This window comes from Antechinus flavipes, chromosome 6 (genome assembly GCF_016432865.1).
Source record: "Antechinus flavipes isolate AdamAnt ecotype Samford, QLD, Australia chromosome 6, AdamAnt_v2, whole genome shotgun sequence".
NCBI lineage: Eukaryota > Metazoa > Chordata > Mammalia > Dasyuromorphia > Dasyuridae > Antechinus > Antechinus flavipes.
Genome location: NC_067403.1, coordinates 166,333,850 through 166,348,268, shown reverse-complemented (window position 1 = coordinate 166,348,268; position 14,419 = coordinate 166,333,850).

Sequence of the window (14,419 nt, the reverse complement as noted above, 5' to 3'; positions counted from 1 at the left end):
GAGGACAAAGAATGGAAATAATCAATTCTGGAGAGATTGTTCAAATATGGACACTAATAGATTGTAGGTAGAGTAGTGAATTGTTTCATACTCATCATTAGTCTTCTGAGAAAGAAGGACCAACAAGAGTTAGAAAAAGAACATCAAATTAGGAACCTACAGTTCATTTGAAACTTAAGAGAATTTGAGTTTTTACTTACCCCTTCATGTTTCTATCTTTGTTTAGATATACAGACACTGTCAACAACAGGCTGATGTAAGAATATTAAAAAGAATCTATAAGGATCTGATTTGTAAAATGACTCCATTATCATTTAACTTTTTTTAGGCTGGAATTCATTGATTTTATTATCTCATATTTAAGCCTCATAAAGAGAAAAACTTCAGTTTTACTACTTTTTTCTTTTTCTTTTTTTAAATAAGGCAAAATCTGAACTTCGACTCCAAGGCTAGTGCTGTGAGATCCACTATACCAATCTAGCTGCCTCAGTACTTCTAACTGTCCATATGTTAGCAAATTGATATGTTGATATATTTAAGTAATTAAAATAACACCTGAGAGACCAAAAATTAAACATTTTAAAGCAACCCAGAAGGCAGAACTCTGAAAGTTTTAAAATTGAGCATTAAAAAAAAAACACCACAGAAAAGACCTGATTTGTGTAGAAGGCAAACAAAACTCATGGAATTCAGCATTTGACACATTTTGATGAGAAGAAAATGCTTCAGCGTTGACACTTGCTGAGCACTCATTGCACTTGGTTGCTATCTTGGTTGAGTAGGGACATAGAGTTGGCCAGGCAGATTCCTCTTAGTTGTGGGCAACTCCTCCCCAGCAAAAATGCCCATGCACAGGACCATCACATTGATGTGGATGATGCTGAATGAGGTTGTGCAAGTTGGTAGGCTGGTCCGGGAGATGTTTCTGCAGGATGATGTAGCTGCAGCATATAGTTTCCCAGCTCCCAAATAGTAGTACTGGAAGAGGCACTTGTGTTAAGAAGAAGGAAAAGCAATAGGAGCAAGCACAAGAGCAATAGTGGTAGGAGCCCAGGTGGAAGCAGAAGTGGTAGAACACTTGGGACCCTTGGTAGGCAGGAGTTCTGGCAGAAGCCAGAGTCTCCGAGAACAATGGGGGACCATAACGTCTATGGTCTTCTATATGGAAGCTTGTACTGAGTGTGTGTGTGTGTGTGTGTGTGTGTGTGTGTGTGTGTGTGTGTGTGTGTGTGTGTGTGTGTATGTGGTGGGGAAGAGTATGAAGTCATGGTTCCTCTCAGAAAGTAAATTGGATCAGGAAGGGAGCTGGCTTGTTTCTCCACAGTTGGAAGTCCCACTTGCCCCTTTGGGGAATTGGGTGGGGAAGAGAGACTTCAGACTGGACAGTGAATATATAACTATATTCCTTTTGGAAAATATTTGATGGGTACTTACTGCTTTTGCAGCTCAAGGTACCTTCCAAAACCAATTAGTGATAAGTACTGAGGTACCATTGTATTTCAAATGAGTAAATTATTTGCACTTGAGGACTTTTTTTTACACAGGGGTGTCAACCTCAAATTAAATAATAAACCTAAGTAAAATTGGATTGCCCTTTGAGATAACACAAGATAGTATATAAGCTACTGTTCTCCAAGATAACTTATTGTACTGAAATTCTTTTCCTTATAACTAAATAGATGTTCCTGATTTTAACTTAACTAATTAATATATCTATATCTTTGTTCCCACAGACTTCATCTTTTTCTAATTATTCTCATATCAATCTGAAATATTTCAAGGACCTTATATATGAATATATAACTATTAACAAGTAGATGATAAGCACAATAACTCATTTACTTATATAATGTATAGAATTAATTACAAATTCAAAGTAAAACTGTCAAGATATTAAAAGGTACCCTGATTTTTAGAGTTAAAATCCATCAAACAAGCTCTGCCCATTCTCTGGATGATACCAACCACAGCAAAACTACACTTCTTAATTTCTTTAAGACAAGTTTTAAAAAATATTAACTCAAAGCAATTTGGCACTATGCTCAAAAAGCTATCAAACTGTGCATATCCTTTGATCCAGCAGTGTTTCTACTAGGATTATATCCCAAAGTGATCTTAAAGGAGGGAAAGGGATCCACATGTGCCAAAATGTTTGTGACAGCCCTTTTTGTAGTGGCAAGAAACTGGAAACTGAATGGATGCCCATCAATTGGAGAATATCTGGATAAATTATGGAATATGAATGTTATGGAATACTATTGTTCTGTAAGAAACGACCAGCAGGATGATTTTAGAGAAGCCTGGAGAGACCTACATGAACTGATGCTGAGTGAAATGAGCAGAACCATTATACATGGTAATAACTAGACTATATACAATGATCAATGAGCCAATGGACATGGCTCTCTTCAACAATGAGATGATTCAAATCAGTTCCCAATTGTTCAGTGATGAAGAGAGCCATCTACAACTAAAGAGAGAACCATGGGAACAGATTGTGGACCACAACATAGCATTCTCACTCTCTATGTTGTTGAGTGCTTACATTTTTTTTTCCTCAACTTTTTTCTTCCTTCTTGATCTGATTTTTCTTGTGCAGCAAGATAACTGAATATGTATATGTGTATATATATATTGGATTTTAACATATATTTTAAAGTATTTAACATGTATTGGACTATTTGCCAGCTGGAGGAGGGTACGGAGAAGAGGGGAAAATTTGGAACAAAAGGTTTACAAGGTTCGATGTTGAAAAATTATCCATGCATGTGTTTTGTAAATAAAAAGCTTTAATAAAAAAATTTAAAAATATTAACTCCAAATCACTAGAATATCAATCTTTATAAAAACATTCAAACTAAAATTTGTAAACTCATAGATTTATATTTTAGTCTCTATTTGGTTTATGATGCTATAAATTCATGCAGAATTAATGTCCTGTAGATTCCTTATTTGTGTCTCATCTGCTTTCTAACCTAACCAGAGTTAAAAGACACAGAAAGAGATTCATTCTCAAGGAAAAAAATCTCTTTTTACTCTTGGTCTTTGGGCAGATAAAGCCCCAGAAAAAGCTAGTTTGATTTTCAAAGGTAAATACCACAAGATAGACCACAGGGAAGTACTTACTGACAAAGGCTTTCTTCCTCATTAGAGATTTATGAAGATTAAATTCTTGCAAATTTATCAAACTGCTTTAAAACTATCTTTCTAAGCTTTCCCCTGAAGCATGTGCTTGAAAGTTACAGAGAAGCCTATAGTAACTTACAGGCAGAGGGACTGATGGAATTTAAGCTTTATAAGTGGATTGCTATTCTCAATATGGCCACTAGATGTCTTCAGAGATCACATTGTAGACTCAGAATCACAGACTAGCAGAAACAGTTGTAATGAGAGGACTAAAAAAAATTGAGGCTATATTTTGGTTCCCCGGTTTTTTTTTTTTTTTTAATGCAGATTGGAAGATAAGCTTCCCTAGCCTCTAGTAGAAAATAGTCCTTCATAAAGTTTTGGGAAGTGCAAGAAAACAAAGAATAGAGTTGGAAAAATGGAGAAGACAATGCAACTGATTACAGGATAATACAGTATCATGGGGATGGAATCATGATTGATTACATCAAGGAGAGAAGGCTAGTTACCACATGGGGCTAGTGGCCACCTCCCTTTACCATTAAGGAATGCTAATTAATTGATAGTATCCCTCTGCCTATTGTAGATCTTGTTAGTGTACCTGAATTAGCAAATTCTCTGATATCTAGAAAGGTTTTTAAGGGAAATTACTGCTTTTCTTCATGATATAAGGAAAATTCCAGGACAATCTCTTAGAGCTACCTCAGGACTTAAAGATAACACCAGAAGTCTTGGAATTTTCCCAAGAGTTAATAGTATAGAAAATGACAATCCTTTCCTTTTAATTATGGTGAATAATGAACAAGCTGAGCTTTAAACTAGCTCAGAATTTCAGGAAAGCTGAATTCTTGAACTTAACTAAAGGGCATGGAAATAAGACTCAAACAGATCCTGAATTAATTACAATATGAAATCGATACGATATAGAATCAGTTATGAAATAGAATTATTTTGAATTTTTCAACCTTAAAAACTTCAAAGAAGGGGAAAAGACCCCTGACAGATTCACAGTATCACTTTTTGCTATAAACAAAAGATGGTTATCAAGTGAAGAATAGCCAAACAAATTGTGACACATGAATAAATAAAACATTATTAAACCCTAAAAGTTGACCATGAATAAGTTAGAGAAAAATGGGAAGACAGATGACTGTAGCAGAACTAGGAAGAGTTAAGAATGTGGGTGGGAAAAAACTTATATGCAATTATAAGAAAAATTATAAAGATAAAATTTCAAATGGAGAGCTCTAATTCAATCAAATTACTATAAATAGCTAAAGAAGCAGTGTATATATTACTCAGAGGCTGGAAATCATATATATTGTCAAAATTCTAACTGTTGGATGTTAGATCATTCCAAATAAGCTAACTGTTCTACATTTAAATAAAGGACTCTAATTCTTTTCACTAACTACATAGAAATCAAAGTACAAAACATATACCAACTACAAAGCAACAAATCAATACACTAGGCTTTCTTTGTACTCAATTGCTGAATCTACTTTAAATGGTGTAAAAGGATGCCTCTCCCCCCTTTTTTTTTCCAAGTCATGGTGAAGCTCATGGACTCCTTCCTGGAATAAGTTTTCAAATACATAAGATAAAATATAACTGCTAATAAAATATTTTTTAAAACCAAGTTTATAGAAATCAGGTTAAAAATTCCTAGTCAAAGCTACCTAAGATAATCAAATGTTACTATTAACAACCTAGAAATCAAAGTAGAAATACACATTACAAGAAATCTACTTGCAAAGTTCCATTTGTTCTGTTTTATTTTAGATAGCTAGAATTCTTCATATCTAATTAAATAAATGCAATCTAGAAATCAAGGGAGAAAATGTTTATATAATAACATTACAACAATTCAACTGGAGGGCTCCAATTCATGGAGGACTTAATTTATCCATAGTTAGCTAGAATATTAAAAAGCTATTTAGAAAAACTAAATATTATGATTAGAAAACTAGAACTCTAACAGAAAATGACATACACAATTATGTTAACCAATACAATCAAAGCACAATACACATACACAGAGCAAAGATTGAAGTTGACTGTGATCAGTGTCATCATTCATGGGCATAAGTGGTTTTCATTGTGAATCAAAGTGCCCAAACAAAACCAATGGAGCCATTCTTAAAAGGAATACAGTTAGTTGGGCGAAAATCTTTGCAGCAAGTTTCTCTGAAAAAGGTCTAATTTCCAAGATATATAAAATATTGATTCAAATGCATAAAAATAAGAGCCATTCCCTAAATTGTCACATAATAGAAAAGCAGCACTCAAAGAAAGAAATGTTATCAATAACCAAGTGAAAAATGTTTCAAATCACTAAAAGAAAAAATACAAATTAAAACAACTCTTCAAATCCATCAGAAGGATGAAGTTGTCAAAAAACAAAGTCAAATATTGGAAGGGCCTTGGGAAAACAGACACATTAATGTATTGTTGGTGGAGTTGTGAACTGGTAGAACCATTTTGGAAAGCAATTTGGAATTATACTCCAAAAGTTAGTAAATTGTGCATACTCTTTCACCCAGCAACGCTACTATTAGGTCACTATTGATTACTCCAAAGAAATCAAGAAAGAAGGAAAAGATCCTATGTAAAAATATATGTTTAAAGTAGCTCTTTTTGTGGTATTAAAAAATGAAATCTAAAGAGAAATCAATTGGGAATGGCTAGATATAACATGGCCTATAAATGTAATGGAATACTCAGGCTATGAAAATAATGACGAAAGGAATAGTTTTAGAGAAATCTTGGAAGGCCTTGTATGAATTGATGCAAAGTAAGCAGATATATTGTTTAGATAACTGAACAATTTATACAATAACAACTTTGTAAAGATAAACAACCATAAAAAGCCCTTAAAACTCTGATTAATGTAATGACCAACCATGCTTCCAAGTCAATAAATAAAGCATACTACCCACCTACTGAGAAGAGAAATGTTTTTGGATATGACCAGTGTTGGAATTTATTTTGCTGAATTATGCATATCTGTTTCAAGAATTTTCTCTTTTTTTTTCTTCCATTGGAGGCTAGGAGATGGGAAGGAGAGAAAATAAATACATGTTAATTTGAAAAAAATTAGCTTCAACTTAAAAATTGAATTTTTTCCCTCTGTAAAAATAGCCTCTCTATTGTGGAAAATCTAAAGTTTCCTAATTGCATGATTGCAGTTGTCATTTATTTGTATGGGCAGTAGTGAACTATTGGTTGGTTCTATTGTAGATGGTTGGTTCTATTGTAGCATTCTTCTTAATAAAATATGCAACTTTTACTATGATGTAACTGAAACTTATCTGCAGTTGTGATACCACATGTGACACTCACTAGAGATGCTTCAGATTCACATTAAACATGGGTTCCATTCTCAATTGTGTTATTAACTCTCATATGGGCTCATAGGGCCCTTTACTAAAGCTCTGGATTATTCATTAGGGACTTATCAAGCTTGTTGGGTATTTTCTTTTTCCTTTTTGAAAAAACTGTTTATTGATATTTTCTGTTTTTCACATCATCATAATATTTCATGAATCCCTCTTCTTCACTTTCTAGAGAGACATTCAAAATAGTAGTTTTTCAGAGAGGAAAAGAAAAATTTAGCACACCTGATCAATACATTGAAAAAGTCCTAAAATATTCAGTGTTTTTCTGTGGACCTCCATGAAAGGGTGGGCAGGGGTTTTCTTTACATATCTCTTAATTTAAATCTTACCTCATCTTTATAGACATATACTTTTGATTACTCTTACTATTTACATTTTTGGAGTTACTATGTATATTATTTTCTCTGCTCTGCTTACATCACTGTACATCAGTTCATGTAAATATTTCCAGGCTTTTCTGTATTCAACACAGGTATCATTTCTTGCAGCACAGCAATATTCCATTATATTCATGTACCATAATTTGCCCATTCCTCTTCTTTGTTTCTAATTCTTAACTATTACAGAAAGTACTGCCATAAGTACTTGGAGTGGAAGCTTTGTTCTTATTTAAGAATTCCTTGGGGGTACAAGCCCAGTGATAAAATCTGTTGTTTAAAGGGTATGGACATTTTAGTCTTTTATTAGCATAATTCCAAATTACTCTTTAAAATAGTTGTACCAACAATGTATTAATGTATCTATCAATATTGCCTATCAGATAGGCATACTTTCAATTAAGATACTTTTTGGTCAAGTCCTCCAAGGTACAGAGTTTTTCTTTTACTTGACATCATGAGTACTGAATTTTGAGAGAAAAGAGTTGAATATTTTACATAATTCATATATACCTTTGTTGCCAGGATAAGACTATGACTAGGAGAAACAAGGATTGGAGTGTTCCACTGATTCTTGCTCTCTTTGTAATCTCTAAGGATTTTTAGAAGTGGCTTGTTAACCACTTTATTTGCAGGGTTGTGTGCTGGTATCTTAACGAGGTCCGTATTTTATGCCCCCTTTCTTTCCTTGTTAGCCTCATAAACATCTCCACTCACATTTATTATCAAGGGCTTTTTATCAAGAAGTGTCTGCTCGATGATCCCTTAATTTCCAGGAATAGTCTAATCATCCACCCATTTGCAGGAAGGATATAAAAATGCCAACTTGACCCCATTATTCTCTTCATTTCTAGGGTTTGTTATTCTAAGGGACTCTTTTCCATTGAGTGATATAATAATATTGACACTGTCTTTACTCATCAGTATATAGACACATTTACAAATACAAATATTTGAAGACCTTTATGTATTGAATTTGTCAACCTATTCCAGTGGCCTATGGAAGCCAGTTAAATGCACTTTCTCCTTTAAAATAAAAAACCAGGAAATTAACAGACAATCAAAGATAAATAGATAAAATGGCAGTCAGCAATTTCATTATAATAATTGGAATTTTTGTCAGCCTACAAAATAATCATTTTTTACCAATAGCTTCTAGATACATCTTTCAGCATAGTTTAAATCTAAACACAAAACCTTTCCACCTATTTTGTTTTAATGAATAGAAATGGAGTACCCTTATCTGTCGCCCAAGAGCACTGTCCAACTGAAGTTTAAATCCAATGAATTTAGAAGTTTACTCTTTAAAATATATTTTAAATTGGAAAGATAAATCTTTCAATTGGAAAGGTAAATCTTTAAGAATAGAAAAAACTCTTTGAGATTCATAATGATCCTTTAATAAAAAGATGCCAAAATTGAGTCAATGCCCTTTCTTCATCATGAGGCTTAATGACCCTTCCCTAAGTTGCTAGCACTCATTCTCTATACTTATGGATATATATGTATTTCTTGTGTCCTTTCTCTTAGAATGTAAGTACCTTGTGTTTTTTGTATTTGCATTCCTACAAACTAATACAATGCCTGACTCATAGTAGGCCCTTAATAAATGTTTGTTGATTGATCAGTAGTGCCCCTCTGGGGACCAGGATAGATGGACCCTCCCCCAACTCCATTTTCAAGGAGACATAGATAGACTCTTTTTCATTTGAACCCTATGGATTCTTTTACTTGGCTGTTGAACTAGAATTATGAATTTAATAAAATATCAATCCCTGTCCCTGAGTCTATTTCTTGCTGGCATTGAAGTACTTTATAAGGAAAATCTTTTGAATCTGGAGGGTCTCTGGAGGGAATGACCTCCTTAGCAAGCTAGTGTCTGAATTGGAGCCACCTCCTAATTATTTTTTCTTTCCTTTGGTACAGAGCTTTGTAAGATCTCAAAAGGCAGCTGAATCTTGAGCATTTGACCAATGGAAATATCAGAGTGGAGTAGTTGTGATGGAAACAGGAACAGGAAGGAAGAGATATCCTAAAGAAAGAGAGACCACCAAAAGAGTTGGCAATAAATTGGTAAAGGTGAGAGTGGGCGTGAGAGACTGTGAGCGTGAGAGACTGAAAGATGGTAATACCATTGGCAGTAGTGGAGAAATTTAGAAGAAGAGAGGGTTATGGGGTTCAATTTTGAGTTTAGAAAGATAAGTTCAGCTCTGGAGATATTGAGTTTTAAATGTTTATGGGACATCTATAATAGGTAGTTTGGAAATGTGAGACTGGAGTTCAGAGGGAAATGAGAGTCAGATAAGTAGATTTGAGAGTCACCAGCAGAAAGATGAATTAAATCCATGGGAGCTGATGAGATCACCAAGTGAAATAGTACAGAGAAAAAAGAGAAAAGGGCTCAGGACAGACCTTTTGTAGATACCCATGATTAGTGAGTGCTACATAGATGAAGATCCACCAAAGCAAACTGAAAAGGAGTGATAATAAAAAAAAGAACCAGAAGAGACTGGTATCCCAAAAACCTAGAGAGAAAAAGAGTATCAAGAAGAAAAGGCTGATGAAAGATATTAAAGGCTAAAGAGAGATCAATAAAAATGAGAATTGAGAAAAAACCATTAGATTTGTCAATTAAGAGATTGTTGGTAATTTTGGGAGAGGTTTTGTTGAATGATGAGATCATAAATCAGATAGTAAAAAGTTAAGAAGAGAGAATAAGGAAAGGATGTGGAGGCTCCCATTGTAGATGGCCTTTTCAAGGAATTTAGTAGCAAAACCAGGAGAAAAATGGCATGAAAGCAATCAAGAATGGATAAATCAAGTGGAAGTTATAGGAGGGTAGAGAAGACATAGGCATTTTTGTAGGCAGTAAGGAAGCAGCCAATAGACAAAGAGATAGTAGAGATTAGTGAAAGTGGGGTTGATGGGAATTGAACAGATAAGATGGAATGAAATCATATTTCATGGAAAAGAGATTGTTTTGTTGTGCCACAGTTCCCTTTTATTGTCCTGACTCAGTTTCCCCAATTGTTCTGACGCAGTCTTCCTAAATTGTTCTGCCTCAGTTTCCCTGAATTGTTCTGCCTCAATTCCCTAGTTGCAACAACCCCCCCACCCCGCCTCGTTCATTAAGACTGATATAACTCAGGGCTACTTACTCTAAGGTTACAAATCGTCAATGTGTAAACTCAAGAGGGAGTTCAGACTTCTACACTTCTAACTCCTCCTAAGTCATCAAGAATTTATGATCCTGCTCCCCATTCTGTCATTGTTCTTCTTGATCCCATCTTACCAGAATGTCCCGTGCCTCCCCTCACCCTGTCAGAACCGGATTGATGGCCCGTTCCCGCTCTCAGTGCTTTGACTCTGCCCCTGCCTCAGTCCACTCCTGTAGCTGAGCCACATGTGTGTATATATACTTTGTGGGAAGCACACATTATGTGCTGGATGCTTTGGACAATAGCCCTGGGGACAGCGTGCCCCTGGCACAATTCTCCCTTTCAAATAAATTATTTAATCTCTAATCTCTATCTTCTCTGGCATTTTCTCCAGTATTACAGTTTTAGCAAAGAGAAAAGCTACCTCTTCATGTGAGACAGATGAAGGAGAGAATAGTGGCAAAAAGAAGCTAGGTGATTGAGATAAGGGGCAGGAGAGAAATGGAAACTTGGTTTTTTTCAATGGAAATTTAATAAAATATCAATTCCTGTCCCTGAGACTATTTCTTGCTGGCATCAAAGTACTTTATAAGAAAAATCTTTTGAATCTGGAGGGTCTCTGGAGGGAATGACCTTCTTAGTAAGCTAGTTTCTGAATTGGAGCCAAAATTGGAGGTAAAATTCTCAGTTGAGAGTTGGAGAAGAGGGAACTATGGGAAATTGGGTTGAGTGAATCTCAAAAGAAAGGTGATCAAGTAATTGTGGTAGAGAAACAGAACCAAGAAGAAGCAATAAGGACTATTTATTTCAACCAATGAGTCAGGAAAATAAGTGTCAGGGCAGTCAATACTGGAAATGATGGGGGAACCCCAAAACTGTCCTGACTTTAAGAGGAAGCCAGGGGTTCCTTGAAGAGGAGAACTCTTGAGAAAATCTCTGTGAAAGACCTGTCCCAGGAAATCAAGATAAGTAGTTTCATTCTGTTATCCTGGAGGAGACCAGCGACACCCTCCATTGATATCACCCTCTACTGATTACACTTTCTATTGAGTTGAAAATTAGTCCAGTACCACTCATTCAGTTGGAGATCTTCTATTCAATTGGAAGATCTGCCTCTGATTTCAGTATCTGCCCATAAAACTAAGAACAATCAGCAAACCTCTTTACAAATCTCCTGATTGGTTCAGGAGTTTGTCTGCAAAGAGAATTTTTTTTTTAGTAAAAAAAGAAAAAAAACTTTCCTTTTATTGCCACAGATACTCGGGTTCGTGAATTCTTTTCATGGGGATCTGCCTCTCTCTCTCTCTCTCTCTCTCTCTCTCTCTCTCTCTCTCTCTCTCTCTCTCTCTCTCTCTCTCTCTCTTTCTCTTTCCCTCCAAGCCCAATCTCACATTTCATCAGAAAGAGAGACCAAGGAAGCTATGTCAACAGTAGGGAGCCAAGTTTGATTGAGAGGCAGTAGAAGGAAGGAATGGAAAAGGAAAGGATTGAAGATGAAAGCAAATTTGCTGCCTATGGAACAAAAATTTCATAGTGCACAGTGAAAGGGGTAGGTACCATTCCAATGGGATGTTAGAGAGGTGGGGTTGAGGGGAATAAGGGATTAGACAATGGGAGATAGAAAACAGAGTTTGGATGAAGGTAGTTAGGGATTCAGAATTAATGAGATAGAGAGGGTATGTTGGGGAATAGTTTGTTAAACATTAACAAATGAATTCAGATCTTTTTCATTGTCTATAGAGGTTTGGCCCATGGGATTTCAGAGTATTAGGCACTTTAAGGGAGGAGACTTGTGTTAGAAGCTGAAAGAATGTATTACTGTCCTCCTAAGAAAAGAAGCGCAGTTGGAGACTCGATGGAATGACCTTGTTTCTCCTCTTCCCTGGAAAGGAATAGAATGGTGTTTCTCTTCTTCCTGGTGTGAATTAGGAGACTACACAGTTGATTTAGTTCAATGGGATGTCATTTGTCTTCTTCCCTTGGGACACTAGAGATCAGACAAGAAATACTTGGAGCCTACATTTCCTGTTGAGGAGACAGGCAATCCCAGAACAATTAAATCAAGACAAGCTAGGAAAGCAAATAAAGGACAGGGATTGGCTAAGGTTGCCACAAATTAATCATGACTGCCTGGCCATAGTGTTAGAGATAGCAACCCAAAGTCTAAATCCAATCCTTAGGCTTTTGGAGAATAATGTCATTTCCTCTAATCATTTATCTTTTGGCCTAATTCTACCACAGTCCCCAACTAATATCTCCACTCTCTACCACCAATTTGATTTTGGCCCTTCTGAAAAAGACAAGACTTTTTTTTAAAATGAAAGGTGTTGCTTTCATTTTTTTAAATGTTCTCTAATCAATATCAAGAATACATTTTCTACATCAATTTATATAATCATTGCATACAGTTATTTATGATTCACCAGACAATCTTAGATGAATAAAATATAGTTATCCTTTGCAACTCCTAATGCCTTAGGCATTGACAAAAAATAAGGGGGGCATTCATATTGGATAGCGGAGTGAGGCAGGTCATTTAGGGCATGGGAGGCCCAAAGTGGATCAAGGCAGTAGGCAGGAATGAGCATCTGTGTGTTTAGTAAAAGAAGAAAAATCTGGATGATTTGGGAGGTTAGTTGGAACAGAATGCTTAATCTTAGAGAAAAATAACAAATTATATTAAGAAGTTGGATAGATGGTATAGGGTCAGATTATAGCTGGCCTAGAAAGTCAGAGGCTGGTTTGTTTCCGGTGGTACTATTAACTCTCATTTCTAAGACCTGAAGGTTTTGCAAAATAGGTTCCTTTTAGGGACTTTGAAGGAGTTAATGTAAGTCTAACCACTTGGGGGAGTTTGTGAGTAGGTTCAGGCTCCAGTCGTTGTCCCTGAATTGTGGGATATTGCTTTGTCCACCCTAGTAGTTCTGTCAAGTATTTTTAGGTAATCTACTTTTCATGTACCATATCATCACTCCCCTGCAACCATCTCCACTTCTCCCTTTCAGAGGTGAGTTTATTTAGATTGTAAGCTCTTTCTTTCTTTCTTTTTTCTTTCTTTCTTTCTTTCTTTCTTTCTTTCTTTCTTTCTTTCTTTCTTTCTTTCTTTCTTTCTTTCTTTCTTCCTTCCTTCCTTCCTCCTTCCTTCCTTCCTTCCTTCCTTCCTTCCTTCCTTCCTTCCTTCCTTCCTTCCTTCCTTCCTTCCTTCCTTCCTTCTTTCCTTCCTTCCTTCTTTCCTTCCTTCCTTTCCTTCCCTTCCTTCCTTTCCTTCCTTCCTTTCCTTCCCTTCCTTCCTTCCTTCCTTTCCTTCCTTCCTTTCCTTCCTTTCCTTTCCTTCCTTCCTTTCCTTCCTTCCTTCCTTTCCTTTCCTTCCTTCCTTCCTTCCTTCCTTCCTTCCTTCCTTCCTTCCTTCCTTCCTTCCTTCCTTCCTTCCTTCCTTCCTCCTTCCTTCCTTCCTTCCTTCCTTCCTTCCATCCTTCCTTTCTTTCTTTCTAGCACATAGCAGGCATTTAATAAATATTTATTGTATTGTATTTGGATTTTGAAATGCTAAGGGAAGCATGCCAAAATGAGATTCAGCTCAAGCCTTTCAGTATAAAATGGCTCTTCACTCCCAGCTCATGAATTTTTTGAGCCAATGATTTCTTTCACAAGCACAGAAAACAGATATGAGAATATTTGACTATATTTGCTGGAGTTTTCCATTTTTAAAAATAGCACAAGGCTTAATTGGACCAATGTTTTCTTACAATATTAAAGATTTAAAAGTGGGAATGAACATTGAGAAAAATAACTATATCTGTACATTTCCAGGTATCTTTTCCAAACAATTATAGTGAAACCATGGGATATAGAAAATGACGGTATAAACAGGCTACAGGGAAACTCATTTTTCCCTGGATTGGAAAAGAAGTAGAATTGTTTCATCATTTCTCAAGTTTGCTCTGGGACAGCAATGTATAAGTCTGCAATATCTCCTTAAACTCAGAAAACAGTTTGGGAACCCATTTTCCCCTGATGTCACATTCTTTAATCCAGTGCAGTATCTCTCTTAGTCACCTCCCTATCCTCCTGCTTTCCCCCCACAAGCCTCTTAGTCTTTAGTCCGAGGTCAATGCCATGGCAGGTTCCTGTGTCCCTAAATAATACCAAGTTAAAAGGAGGGTTACATTCAACCCTTGTAAATTTTCTTGAGACCTACAGATTTTTAAAAGTAGTCTGCTAAAGGCAAAAGCAACTCAATAACACACAGTTTTGAAACTCCTCGTGGGGGGAAGGGAAAAGAAAAAAAATGGGTCTGAATGATGCACAAAATAAAGTGTTTAGGAAGGAAAGCAGGAGATAGCCAAGGACTGCATCAACA